At 42.5% G+C, this 15,460-nt stretch overlaps 1 protein-coding gene across 1 annotated transcript in view; it reads left to right on the forward strand.

Moving 5' to 3' along the window:
* Positions 1–15,460, forward strand: part of XKR4 (XK related 4) — a 422,699-nt gene that overhangs the window by 247,426 nt on the left and 159,813 nt on the right. The window lies entirely within an intron of this gene.

Here is a 15,460-nt window from a genome sequence, read left to right on the forward strand (position 1 = left end):
TAACTAACAGTAAGCTGACATCTGACAGTGACACATTTTCAGCTGAGTATGTGTGGCATATGGTGGTGGTATTGGTTATTAGCACATTGTATATATAAATTTATGCACATTTGGCCCTTGGTATCCATAGGGGATTGGTTCCAGGACCTCCACTGAAGTCCCTGATATAAAATGGCATTAGTACTCATATTTGCATACAACCCATGCACATCCTCCTGTATGCTTCAAACCTTCACTAGATTAATTATAATACCTAATACAAAGTAAATGCTATATAAATTTTTATTATACTATGTTTTTTATTTGTATTATTTTTATTGTTGTATTGTTATTTTGGGGGGGTTCTGAATATTTTCTATCTGCGGTTGGTTGAATCTGAGGATATGAAACCCGTGGATATGGAGGGCTAACTGTGCGTATGTTTGTCTGTGTGTGTGTGAAGTTTGAACCTTATAATTCAGCTTTAAGTTTAGATTAATAAATATACATTTAGAATGATTAGTTAGATACACACAAAAGAGAGAGAAAATATGTACCACAGAATCACCACCCTGAGGAGCTTATCATCTAGTGAGAGAGTTAAGACCAAACAGCACATGAAGTAACTTGAGCAATTACATGTTGCAATGACTACTGTTCATCAAATGGCAGATGTCACTAACTGATGCCAGGGAGCTCAAAGGCCAGCTCAGAATCCTTCTCAATACAGTTACCTCCAGTGGATTGGAATTAGCATGCACAACAAAGCCTATTTTTCATTCATAAATTACGGATTATTGAGTTTCAAGACTTTTGGTGCTGAGTGAGTTTGACAGAATCTCAGGGGATTCAAGTCACTGTGGTAGGAACAGCAGATAGGGAAAGCTTGAGCTAAGCCTGGAAGAATGGTGCTTGGATCTGGTGTGGCCTTTGTATAGGGAGCAGTCACCCAGGCAGGAAGGAATAGGGGCAGCAGGACTGGGGAGGAGTGGTCCGCCTGAGTCCACGTGTGTGCATCATCATGGAGTGAGATGGTGTGCACGGCAGGCCCTGGTAAGAGGTGATCTGGAGAGCTCAGAAGAAGACACAAGACACAAGAGGAAAATTGGGAACCACTCTGGATTTGTGAGCATGCACTGATGTGATGCCAATGGTATTTCGTGAGGATTTCTGTCCAGAGGAAGAAAGTTCATCATCAGAGGTGCTGCTGGGAGGCTGTGATGTAACTAAGATGAGGATTTAGTGCAAGGGGTTTACTTGAAGGTGATCCAGGAGGCACTGGTAGGTGGGTGGGGAAGTGGGACAGGAGAGAGGAGGCAGACAGAAGAGTGTATCTTAATGACCAGGTCACCACTGTGGAGAGCTGGGACTCAGGCCTGCTGGGGACTCTGCAAAGCAGTGGCCAACACACTTCAGAAAAACATCACCTGACAGGTGTGGCACAGGGTCTTGATCCTCCCTTTCCCACTTGGCACAGAGGGCTGCTCCCAGGGCATTCACTCCCCAGTCCTGCCAGGCTGCCCTACATATGGGCTGACACAAAAGCCTCAGCATGTCCCAGAACGGAAGTGCCAAGCGGCCATGGCAGCACATCCCCATCTCAGCACACGCCTGCCAGGAGTGCCCTGGGCTCTCTGTGTTTCCTGTCCTCCCTTTCCAGTTTAGGGGCAGCCTGGCCATTTCTGGCCACTCTACAAGGAAGTGCCTTCTGAAGAGGGCTGTGTTGTTTTTACCAGCACATGCACTGGGAAAGAGTGACCAAAAGGCCATCTAAGTTTAAACATTGTGGAAAACTTACCAAGTTAATTTCAAACCAACACTGTTAACTTTTTAAGAATTTGAAATAACCCTTATGCCCCCATAGGTGAACAACAGGCCATCTTTCCCCACTCGCCCTGGGAAGGGAGAGAACTCCTGAGCATTCGCACTTCCCTGAGAGAAGCTGGGTACCCGACCCCAGGGCGACCTGATGTATGTAAGCAGGTGCCTTTGGAAATAAAGCCCTCTCTGTTGGTGGCATAAAGCCATTCCTATCAAGGGTGCCCATCAAGTTTATGAAAGGTGGCACTGTAAGTAAGGGGGTCTCATCTGTCTTATGGTTCTAAATACTGTAGCGCCTCCCAAACAACCCCTTAGAGTGGATCTGGGTTCTAAACTCATATACCCAACTGCGCACTCAAGATCTCCACCTGAGTATTTAAGAAGCTTTTCAAACTTAAAACATCCAAAGGTCATCATCACCTGCTTGTCTGCTCCTCTAAGTTGCCCCATCTCAGTAAATGGCAGCTCCATTTTTCCAGTAGCCCACCAAGCCCTGTGTGACCAGACCCTCCCCTTTCCCCTGATCTTCTCTCCTGCTATGCCCCCTCGGTCACTCAGCTTGAACCACAGCTGTCTACCTGATGCTCCTGGAATGCACTAGGCACACCTGCATCCCAGGGCCTGCACCGGGTGCACCCGCACCCCAGGGCCTGCACCAGGCACACCCGCACCCCAGGGCCTGCACCAGGCACACCCACACCCCAGGGGGCCTGCACCTCCTGTCCTCTCTGCCTGCAGTGTTCTTCCTCAGATTTTAAGCATCAGGGGCTTACTTTCTCTCCCTCCTTAGGATTTTGACCCAGAGTTCATCTGTCCCTGAATTTCCCTGACTGCACATCTAAATCAGCCAGCAGCCTGACGCTCCTTACCTCCTTCCTGGCTTATCTCATCCGTGGCACTTAGCACGAGTTTATCTATCTTGCCTTGTACGTGCTTATCTTGTTCATTGCCCGCCTGCTCCCACTAAAACGTGAGTGTGTTTCTTTCGCAGCTGTCTCCCCAGAGTCAAGGAGTGTCTGTCTCCAAATAGGTGCTCAGCAAATGCCTGTTGAATGCGTGAATAAATGAGCAAATAAATATGTTATTTTAGTCAAAAAAGACTTCCCTTTTGGAAACTTGGAAGTTTTGAGTGTAGGCATAATTCCTAGGGACAAATCTGGACAGTAACTAGCTTGGTAGGTGACCACGGAGGCTTTGACTGCGGTTCTCCAGGAAAGGGCCCTGCATGCTGTCTGGCAGCGTGGCTGGAGGGTCACCCACGCCTGCGACCCGCACGTTCTTTTTCACAGGCCACTTCCCGAAACCGCACAGCTGGTTGTGGTGTGACAGTTTTCCCTGGGGTGTGAAAAACAGTTGAGAATAGGGTACAAAAACAATTATGTCTGTGATGTTGAAGAAAGGTCTTCCCCTTTCCTGGACTCATCTCCAGCAGCCATTCCCAGGGACATTGCAGCCTAGGGAAGGCCCGGCTGTCAGGGCAGGCAGCTCGTGTGCCTTCCTCCTGCTGAACCGACATCACAAGTCTGAAACTCTGGCCTGTGGAGGCTCTCAGCACTCCACTTTTGGAGACGAGGTGCCCAGGGTGAACCTGTGGTAAACTCTAGAGTAAGTCTGCCAACGTAAGCTTGGAGCAGACAAACATTTGCTGCTCTCTTCTTAGGAGCTAGCTACACAGGGCACAGCTGGTGGTCTCCATGGAACGTGAAGCCTGCCGGGCTCATGCGGTGCCAGGAAGAGGGCACTGCTGCTCACAAGAAGGCCCTCTTATTCACGGTGCTAAAATATCTTAGGCCCAATCCTTTCGGACCCCAGGTTCTTTTGTTCCCCATCTTCCCACAGCGCTGTATTTTGACATCTAATTCTGCCAAGATTCTGGAAGTACAAAGCTTGAATTTCCTTCTTCCTCTAGAATAGACGAATGAATGAATAAATAATAAAAAATTACCATGAGACTATAATATGAACAGTAATAAACTTTTGGACCTGAACAGCTCAAAGCACTCAGAGGAGCTGTGGCACATTCAGGGTGGTATGGCCAAAGATGCTCTAAGCATTCGAAGCTCTTGGAAGTTGGCACTTTGCTGGCAAAATCAATCCCCATTATGTGCGGCCACTTGTGGACACTTGAGATAGGACCCCAGGGACACCAGGAATACAGAACACCCTGGGTTGTTATGCTCCCTCCCTCCCACCCTCCTCCTCTTCTTTCCCCTCCCAAATGGATGTGATGGGTCAGTTGCCCCAGGGCTAAGGATTTTTCAGTTATCTTTTAAACCTAGAAATGTCCATAAGTCTGTAAAGTCAAGCATTAAAAAGCTGCAGGAAAACGTCCTGACTTTTAAAAAGAATGAAATACTGCACAGATGCACACATGCAAATACTCGGCCCTTTCTGGTTGTCATGAAATCCATCAGACAAGGCTCAGGACAAAGGTTCTGATTCTGTCACAACCACTGTTTGCTGAGTAATAAGAACAAATATTTTGTTAACCCTATTTTGTTATTTTTAAAAATGGGATTAATAATTTCCATCAACAGTCTCCTAATCTCTGAAGGCTGGGATTATAGTTACCATGTCAATATAATGTCGAATAGCAGTCACTGTACTGCTGTATTTGCTCCAAGCCACTCTTGTCTGTTTTAATAGACATTTTACTATTAAAATATTAATATTATAGGAGGTGTACAGAAAAGACTAATTTGGGAAGAAATGCTTCTTTTGTTTTTTCTGAGGACTAGTTACCAGCTGCTGAGGTGCTTCCTTCCCAGCTCAGTAACCTTCTTTCCTGTTTGAGTCAGACTCATCCAGATGCCCACGAGGCCCTGGCCTTGCTGCCACTTTCAGGGAAAGAATTTAGTGGAGAAAAAATTATTATTTCCTTCTCTAGGATTGAGGGAACGCCTGAAGAGTAACTACTTATGTAACAAATATCTTTATGAGAGGTGTATTATAACAATTAAGCAAAACAAAAATAACTATATCTCGTAGTTACATTTTATTTTCACAGAAGAATAAAAATGAAATCAACCCAAAGAGACCTTTATCAAATACAAGATGTCAGCTGAATGTGACTTTACTTTGTATAAGCTTACAATGCTATGTACCATGATATGTAGCTACTAGAGTACTGTTCTTCTTTGAGGGCAAATTAATTCTAATTATTTTCTATCCAGGCAGGAGACAGAGGTGATCAAAATACAGCTCATGGGTCAAGTGTATGCAGAGAAATCCAAAGCCTCATTAGTTTGAGAGGCAGTGTCGTCCTGGGGGAGAAAAATAAAAATGTGTTAAAGGAGGAAAAGGTGATTTGGGCTCAAGGATTTCTTGGAAGATCCTGAGTATTTTCTCCTCTCTTTTCTTATTGTGAATATCCGTCACACTAACATGAGAGGGATGCTGCAAACATGATCATTGTTTTGGGAGAGGTTTTGTGCCTCTGGTGAGAGGTGGTGCATCCAGGGTGCTGTGACAATGACAGTGGGAGTGTGGCAGTGTGAGGAGGTGGTTCTGGAGTGTGGGGTGACAGCTCACTCTCTCCTCCGGGGGGGGGGAGCCCTGACTGTCACACATGACTGTGACCCCTAATGCTTTTGTCAAGTGGAAGGTCATCCAATTCATTCTCACTGCCTCAATACATATATATTTTTTCCTTTGGATGATTAATGGGAAAGAGAATCTAATCTTAAAATAGCTACTAGGAAAATTTTATACTATAAAAATATTTGCCAGAATTTTACGTCATTTTTACTATTAATCAACAGAATGGAGTTGGCAGAAACCTAATATCCTGGTATTAAAACAAGGTGGTGGTGTGGTTGTCATTGTTGTTTGACATAACTGACAAAGAACTTCTTAAGATGAGAAATAATACAACTTTGTTACTTAACAGTACCTACTGTTGAGGTCTCATATATATATATATATATATGCATATATGTATGCATGTGTCTGTGTGTATATATATATATATATATATATATATGTATTGTTCAAAGGTCACACACAGTTGACTCTTGAACAATGCAGGGGGTGGGGATTGGGAGTGCTAACCCCCACAGTCAAAAATCCACGTCTAACTCTTGACTCCCCCAAAACTTAACTACTTAACTACCTTTAACCTCTCCCACCCTCCAGCCCCAAATCCCACAGGGGGTTTGGGGGGCAATCTACAATTGTTACTTAACTACTTAACTACTAATAGCCTGCTGTTAGGTAGGCTACTTAACTATTTGTTTATGTGTGTCATGCATTCATGACATACCTAACCAAAAATTTTCCAATGTATTTATTGAAACCCATGTTGTTCAAGGTTTTTTCTTTCTTTTTTTTTTTTTGACTGGTAAGGGGATCGCAACCCTTGGCACAGTGTGGTCCGCACCACGCTCAGCCAGTGAGCCACCAGCCATCCCTGTATAGGATCAGAACCCGCGGCCTTGGCACTGCCAGCGCTGCACTCTCCCGAGTGAACCATGGGGCCGACCCAAGGTTTTGAGATATATATGTATATACACACTTCAAAAAAAGTTCATGGAAAGATTTGTATTATCTTTTAATTCCATTTTTCCATGAACTTTTTGAAGTACCCTCATATATACAGTATTGTTGGGAAAATAGAATAATTTAATCAGGGCCCCCACCTCGGGGCAGGTTGGGGGTGGTGCAGCACTCTTTGTGAGCAGGTTGCATGTTAGTGCGCCTGCTGGGCGCGGCCACCTTGGCTGGAGTTGACTGCCTCCAGCGGTTGCTGCTCCAGGCAGCCGTGTTTCCAACCTACGGCTTCCAAGGCCCTGTTTGCCGGTTACCTAGCTCAGAGACCTGCGTGTGAGGGGTCTGGGGACCCAGCCTGGCATGTGAAGGGTTTGTGACCCAGTCTGTGAATGGGCTTGAGGAGTCTGTGAGCTCCAGACTCAGCCCTAGCTCGACAATTGGCCCGGTTGGGGCAGGATTACCAGCAGGTAAAAGAGCCCGCAACTGGCGTGGTCGTGTAGCTTTACAACTGGCGTCACAAACAGGATTAAAAGTGCTGCAATTGGCGACATTGGCAGGATGCCAACAAGAGCCAGAGCTATACAAGTATAAAGCTTTGTATCCAGGCAACGGAAGAAAATACCACTTGCTGGAATTACTGTTTATTAATATTGTTTATTTAAAGCTCTTTTGCACAAATTTTACTCAGATAGTAAAAATAACAGCTGCTAACAGCTAAATTGTTTAATGCACTACAAGATAGCAAAAGAAAATTCAGTATTAGGATATATATGCAGAATATCCTCATAGCTATTAAGGATTTCTTTTTCAGCCATATATATATCAGCAGTAAATATAATGCTTGATCAAATATTATTTAGGGACTGAAGTATTTATCATACATATGGACTATCTGAAACATGAGTTGTATACATCCCGTTTCCCCACATGTAATGTAAAATAATTTCAATCACATTAAACCTTAGATTAAACTTATTCCAGCTATGTAGTACTAGACATGCCAAATATTTGGGATTCCCCCTCACCCAAGTTTATCACTTTTGCCATGTCAGGTTTCTGTCTGAAGGTCGTGTTGTGGGAGGCTGTGACTTCAGTCTACTTGCTCTTTGCACTTGGAAAATATTGATAAACATGTAGCTGAGGTTTTAAATGCAATTTAAATCTTCAGCCTATCCCCAGACTTGATTTTGTGTCTGTGTTATGGAGGGGGGTTGTGCACAGCATGGTGAGGAGTTATGTAGGTATGTTTGGGTGCACGTCTTCAAAAATGCTGAGGAAATTGCAAAATCAAGATGTCATTGGATTGAGATTATGTTGAAGTCAGTGCAGATTTCCCAGTAACCTCTTTTGATGTTAAGAAAAACTATATCTTCCTTAGCATGCTTCTCAAGGCAACAAATAATAAGAGTGACCCTATGGGAAACAGAATCAGTCACATGGGAAGGAAGGCCAGTGTCTGTGAATGTGTTTACCTCCGAGGAGAAGGCAGAATAAGTTGACATTTCAGAGAGGGCTTTTATAGAGAACATCTACCATTAGCACTAATGAGAGCTGTATATTTCATCTACCGCTTTCTCATGCTTGGGGCATATTTCATCCTTGATGGCAGAGCTTTGAAACTTTTTTCCCTACTTAAATGATCCTCTTTGGTAATTATGCTAAATTTTAAACTGTAAATATAGCTTTCTGTGAATCCTCCCCACCATCTGTGTGAATATCTAAAAAGAGTTGCAGCTTGTCATTACTGTGAACTTCCCTGGCCACCAATGCCCTCTTCAGAGATGTTTTATTTCACCAACACAAAAAAGCAGAATCCTGAGAAGGAAAATCTCAGTGAGCCCCCCATCTGCACCCCACCCTGACCCAATGATTCCGTGATACTCAGGAAGTTTAGACATCGTTTCGTTTCTCAGTAGGGTATGGCCGACTTCATCTTCCCCTCTGGAAGATCAGTCAAGGACCAGATACTGACCGACAGACGAATCTAATCCAATGTGACGGAAACACTACCCAGAATAAAATGCCTAAAGAAAATGACAAGAACTGAAGACATAACATCACCTTCAGTTACTGGAATAAAAAATGATGAGTGTTATAGATAAACCCGGAACATCAGTAACCATGGCATGCAGCAGCATTGCCATCATGAGTCGGGCACGTGCATGGACACGTCCGTCGAATCCTCACAGCAGCCGTGAGGGAGGCACAGTCATCCCCACCTTCCTGTTGGGAAACTCCTGTTCAGAGGCTAAGCGGCTGGGAATTAGGGGGGGAGAAATACTTTCACAGTGAAGGAAGACTAACACAAATACGAAGGAGACAAGATTGGTTGGCCTCCATCTTCAAGCGTACAAAGGGTCATTTTCCAGGGACTGACCATCAGTCATCCTCCCTTCCCCTAGAGTCAGAAGTAGACGTGTGGTTATAATGCAACATGGAGGATCTGGACAGACTGGATGAGTAGATAGGGGATGGATGGATGGATGGATGGACGGATGGACGGACGGACGGAAAGACAGATAGACAGATGAGAGAGAATGGTTGTCCACGGATTCTGAGTTTTCTGAGATAAGATGGCCCTCACATATCTTTGAGTCTCAAGATGACTTGAGTCCCAGGCAGCTGAAAGTAAAATCCTATTATCTCTCAGCAAAAAAATAAAAATCATGTAGAAGACAGAAGAAATATAGTGAATTCTGTCTGAGTGTTTTTGCATATGATGAATTCCAGAATAATTAGAGCCAGACTGATGTATCGAAGCATCGTGGGACTTGGCATCAGAATGTGCAGGATCTTGGTCCAGCTGCCATTTCTTAGCCATATAACCTCGGACAGCTGATCCCTCCCAGTTTCTGCAGACATGACTTCAGGCTACAATGTTGTAGTAGAAGATATGAAGTGGGAACTTGTCAATGATTTGGTTACCATGGCCCGTGTAAGTAGCCAAATTTGTGGATCAGGGTCTTAAAAACTAATGTACTAAAACTGAAAATGACCTACAGCCAACCACAAAATAATAAATACAAGTGGTCAATAGACATCAATAAATATTAAACATCAGTACAAATAAGAGTCACTAATTGAAACATAAGTTATTTTTTATCTGTAAAATTGGCAAAAGATTTTTCTTTTAATGATAAGGGTTAAAGAAAATAAGGGCACTCATACACCGCCAACTGGTACAGTCTTTCTAGAGAGCCATTTTCCAATATATATCAAAACCTTTAAAATATGAAAAATATTCCAGCACTTAAACTTTAGCTTTATGGAACTTCTTCACAGCATTGTTCATGAATTTCAAAAATAACCATGACTTGTGATCCCAACACTTAGAGATTACCCCTTAATATTTTGGCATTACATGCTCCAAACTTTATTCTATGTACACACACACATACACACACATATTCATATATTTAAAATTATTAACAGGATACATTGCATATGCTATTTTCACCTGCCTTTTGCCTTAACAACATGCAATGAATAATTTGTTCAATACACTGCTGTTGGGCATTTGGGTTTCAACCATGTTTTATGTTATGAATAAGGATACGCTGTTTATCCTTGTGGCTCATGTTTGGTGGAGAGTCTGTGCACTTTCTTTACCTGTAGTCATTTCAAAAGAGCACGAGCATGAGTGGGACACCAGCCCAGCCCAGCCCTTCATGTGCACCCCAGACCTGCCTCCTGCAGGCAGGACTCTCAGGCTAGCAGATGGAGCCTCACTCTTCACTACTTTCCCATTTTATTCCTTGTCAGCTGGACCCATCAAGGAGTTGCTGTATCATCTGTATAGAAGTCTTTCCTCCTAAGCCAAGATTCAGGCATTTTAAAACTCTCCGTCTGGAATGGGATTCTGAAACAGGCAACAGCACAGGTGGACAGGGGCTGGGGGAGAGGGGAATGGAAGCTGTGTGATGGGTACAGAGTTTCAGTTTTGCAAGATGAAAGGACTTCTGGAGATGAACGGAGGTGCTGATTGTACAGCAAAGTGCGTGTGTTTAACATTACTGAAGTGACTGTATTTAACATTACTGAACATGACTGCACTTAAAATGATTAAGATGGTAAATTTTATGTTATGTCTGTTTTACCACAATTATGATTTAAAAACAAACCAAAAACAAAAACAAAAAAACAAAACAAAACAAAAACCTTCTCCATCTAGGATCAGGAAATAGCTTTCATTTGTTCTCCTTGGGTTTGTATGTGTTTGAACTTGGTATGTGCATTATTAGAAGGTTTGATTTTGTGTCTTATTATGTGAAACTTCATGAAGCCAATCACTTGTTTTATTCCATGGGAAGGAACCTGTCACCAGTGTCTGGTTAACTGTGAGATCAAGGTACTGCAAAAACAAATGCTTCGTTGCGCCTGAAACGTTCATGTCCCTGTGGGCCACAGGCCTGGGAGCTCCATTTGTAGTTTTTAGCCTATGGTGGCAAAGAGCTGGGAGAAGTGTAATCTCTCCCCTAGGTGAAAACTAGAAATAAATAGCTCAGGGAGTCATTTGTGGGAGTTCTGCTCTTTGTTAATGCCATGGAGTTCCTGGACTTAAAACTTCAATGATAGTCGCAAGAAAGTTGAGCATTTATTCATTACTTTGTTCACTCAACATGCAAATGCTGTCTGCACTCTCCAATATCACTGGCATGCTAATCCAAGACAGTAGCTTCCCTCACCTGGATCACTGCAGTAGCCCTGCTGTCTTCTGTCTTCTACACAGTAACCAGTCCTGTTTAAATGCAAGTCAGATTCCTTATGCTTTTGTTCAAAACTCTCCAGTGACTTCTCATTTCCCTTGGAAAAAAATACAAAATTGCAAATATTTCATGTGTTCAATATGTGCTTGTTGAATGAATAAGAAGGATACCAATTAATTGAGTGCCTATTAATCGTCAGAAACTGAGCTGGATGTAGGGGTACAAAGACAAATGACATTCTTTCCTCTCTGGGAGTTTATATTTTGGGATATGAGATGAACTCACAAATGAATAAATACAAAAATAATATTATTTTTCCCTAGTCAAAATCTGAAAGAAGATAGTTTGGGCACAGTCAGTGGAATGGCCAGTTTTACCTGGGTGGGAAAGAGGGTGAGGGAGAAGCAATACTTGGGTCATATAAAGCAGTGATACTCGGGGTGATAAGGAGAGAGGACAGGCGATCCAGGATTCCAGGACAGAAAACCCCAGGAACAAATGTACTGAGCTGTGAATTCACATCCAAGGAGTAGCGAGTGCTTCAATACTGTGGGATCTTGGGGTATGAGATGGGGGGAGGGGAGGTCGAGGCCAATGGTTAGATTAGAAAGGTTAAATCAAAAGCCTGAAGTGCCTTTATTTGCATTATTTGAGTTTACTGTTTGTCTTCTAGGCAATGGGGAGTCATTGATGTTCTTAAGATGGGAGAGATTGAATTCAATTTATGTTACTGACAGGTGGCTCTGGAAGCAATGGTAAGAATTCATGAGAGGGTTCAATGTCAATTCATAGTAAGAACTAACATTTATTGAATGCCTGCTGTCCACCAGGCTCTGTGTTAAGTCGCTCACTTTTATTACATTTAATTCTCAGGTCAACCTATGTGATTGTCACTGTTATCTTTCCCTTTAGAGATGGACGTATTAATATTAAGGCAGAGAGATGTTAAGCCCAGGGTCATACTGTTAGTAGATTACAGAACCAAAACAGAAACCCAAAAATCAGACTTTAGAAAAGAAAGAGAAAGAGAAAGGTATTAAAAATATAAAAGTTCAAGGGCATAGTCTGTTATCAATTATAAGGGGTAAGAGAGAGTAGGGTCCAAAAATGCCCCCTGGGCTTAGCTTGGGTGAGTTAATGGATAGCAGTGTGTGTGACCAGTGTAGGAGGTGGGACAGAGTTAGAAGGAAGCCTAGCAAGGTGCTCTGAATGTGTTTGTCTTCATGTGCTTGTGGGACTGCTGGAAAACAGGTGGACGTTTGTATCTCAGGGAAGGGCTGGAATGTGAGATGCAGACTTGGAAATCACCAAACGGGGGAGGAGAAGTCATGGGGTGAACAAGATCAAACACTGATGGAAGAGTGCGAGGGCTTGACTTGTGTCCCTCACCCCTAAAATATGTTGAACTCCTAACCCTCCATACCTGTGAATGGGACCTTATTTTGGAAATAGAATAGGGTCTTTGCAGATGATCAAGTTAAGAGGAGATCATTTGGGTGGTTCTGAATCCAGTGTGACTGTGTGGTTATGTAAAAGAGAAATTCAGACTCAGAAACAGACACACACAGGGAGAAGGCCATGTGAAGATGAAGGCAGAGATCGGGGTGAGGCATCTACAAGCCAAGGACTGGCAAAGATTGCCAGCAAACCACGGAAGCTATCAGAGAAGGGCGTGGAATACATCCTTCTTCACAGCCCTCAGAAGGAACCAACCCTGATGACACCTTGATCTCAGACTTCTACCTTCTAGAACGGAAAGATAAGAAGTTTCCGTGGTTTAAGCCACTGGTCTGTGGTACCTTGTTAAAGCAGCGCTAGGATTCTAACAGAAACAGGTGGAAGGGTACCTGTGTGTGGAGGACTGAGGGATGTTTGGAGGTGATCGGATGGAGACTATTTGTTCAAAAATGTGTTTGGTAGTCAAAGAAGCAGGAAAAGCTATTCCAAGGCTGTTCCAAGAAAAGAATGAGCTTGTGAAAAGGAATGGAGGTGTAAGAAAGGAAACATCAGCAGTTTTGCACTGGCCTAGTCACAGCTGCAGCTGCAGAGTGGTCCAGAACACAGGCATCTGCTCACAAAAGCACTGTAGACTGTGCTCTAGCAAACTTCACCTCACAGTTTGTACAGAGTAGTCAAAGGCCCAGGGGAATGATTAAATCTGTTTTGTATGTTAAACAGATAGTGTTTTGCAAACATAGTGGCAGTGTCAACATAGTTTTTCAATCTACCAAAATTATCCCATTAAAATATGCAGAGCAACTAAGTTGGCAAAACTGAAGAATCATGGACAAGACCTGCAATAAAACTCAGTGTTCAGATACCCCCATAATTACCTGAGGATCCATGCAATATCAACAACCATGGAGGAGACAGTAGAGGGAAGACCTTGAGAGCAGAAGAACCCCCAAATCCCCAACAGGCACTTACTGGGAATTGAAATGGGCCAACCTCAGGGGAGTAGGAGAGGCTGGGAGGTTGTCAGTCTCCAATGCAAGGGTGAGCCAAGGAGGCCATAATGCAATAGTCTGATGCTATTGGAGCAGGCTGGGTTCTTTAATCCCATTACCTAACAAACTGAAGAGCTTTCCAAAGCAAGGCTCCATGCTGAACAGAATCTGCTGGGAATAGATTTCAAATTGAGCAGGACAGGGACAAGCACCAGAAATGAAGAGAAGGTCCAAATAAAAGGGAAGGGGCGGCTGATCCCCAGAAAGTAATGAGTGACATTGTTTTTCATCACTTCATAAGAACAGCAGAAGAATGTGCTCTAAAGCTGTGAAACCAGCAAGACCTTCCTAGCCCATCATCCCTTCTAAAAGTACATGAAAACTGAATTAACTTTTAAAACTTAGCAACAAGAAAAGGGTCAAAATTAATGTAAAGAAAAGAAAATAAGAAAACTAATGATGTTGCTACAGACAATGAGAGCATACCAGAAAATCACGTGCAGATCAAATGAAAACCATAAGCAAATATTTCAAAATGAGATGAAAGAAGTTTGAAAAGCTCACGATCTTAGATCTCACATGGAATATGCATGAATTTTACATCTTTCCAACCTGACCTACCAGTGAAAAGGTTGCACAGGCTTTTCTATGCTGGCATTTCCTTGCTATATTCCTGCTATCCTCCACTCTTGGCATCTGAAGGTCTTTGCCTGGGGTAAATACAGTTCTTCCACAGCCTCTGGAAGTGGGCACCAATCTCCAACTAAAACTATGAAACTTTAGGATTTGCATGACCAAAGGAAGCTTATCCCCACCCAGAGCAAGACTGATCACCTCATACTGTTCTAAATATGCAAGAACTCAGGGAATACTGTCCCTTCGTGCCTTGCTTGATGGATCTACTAGAGAGCAAGCGTTAGACAACCAAATACTGCAAAGACATTGACAAAAGGGCTGGAGAACTATTCCAGCTAACAAATAGAGAGGGGTGATGGACTCAGAATGTCACCATTTTGCAACCCTGATTGCAATATCATCAAAAAGGAACAACTAGTCATGATGTACCTCCTGATGAAAAGTACACAACATCAGCTGCTAAATATAATCAAACTTGAATCCGATCAAAGTCCTGTCACTAACTACTCATTTGCAGAAAACACAAAGGACAGATATGTTAACCACACACAAATACAATGATCAAAATCAAGACAATGAAAAATATGCAAGAAATAAAAAGGAAATGAAAGGGGAATCCATTGTGTAAAAGAGATAAGAAACATTAAATAATTATCAAGTATGGACCTTGTTTAGATTGCATTTCAAATAAACTGTTAAAAAAGTTGTTATTATCAGGAAAATATGAACACAGTATTTAATAATATTAAGAAAATATTGTCATTTATTTGTGTGATAATGGTATTGGCTTTTACATTATTTTTCATAAAATATTTACAGAGGAAATAGTGTGATGCCTGGGATTTGTTTAAAAATAATCTGGTAGCAGGGAATAAGTGGTGGTATAAATGAAAATTGATAATTTTCATTAAAATCGAAAATTGATAATTAACTATTGATAATTAATCTGTGTGAAAGGTATAGTGGATTCATTACCCTATTTTTTTGTCTTTTTGTATATGTTTGAAATTTTTAATAATAAGAAATTTCTTGGTGCGTATTGCTTGGCTTTGGCAGCTGGCGGGTACAGTGGTCAAATCCTGGACGTTGGTGTTATCAGCACCATGCTCTAACCAGCTGAATTAACTGGCCAGCCCCGTTTTTTTTAAATAGACATAAAGAGGGTTTACAAGCACATACATTTTAGTATTTCAGACTTGTATTATGTCCTAGGAGAAATTCACCTCATGAATACTATTTAGCACATAGAGGAACTGACCAGAAAGGAAGTATGTAGATTTTTAAAGGAGCGAATCTCCTCTACACCTGAGCTTCCACCACATATCACCTCTCTCTGCTTCATATTGCAATTCAATGAAGTGATTGTAATGAGGACTAACGTTG

The sequence above is a fragment of the Cynocephalus volans genome, chromosome 15, assembly GCF_027409185.1.
Source record: "Cynocephalus volans isolate mCynVol1 chromosome 15, mCynVol1.pri, whole genome shotgun sequence".
Classification (NCBI taxonomy): domain Eukaryota; kingdom Metazoa; phylum Chordata; class Mammalia; order Dermoptera; family Cynocephalidae; genus Cynocephalus; species Cynocephalus volans.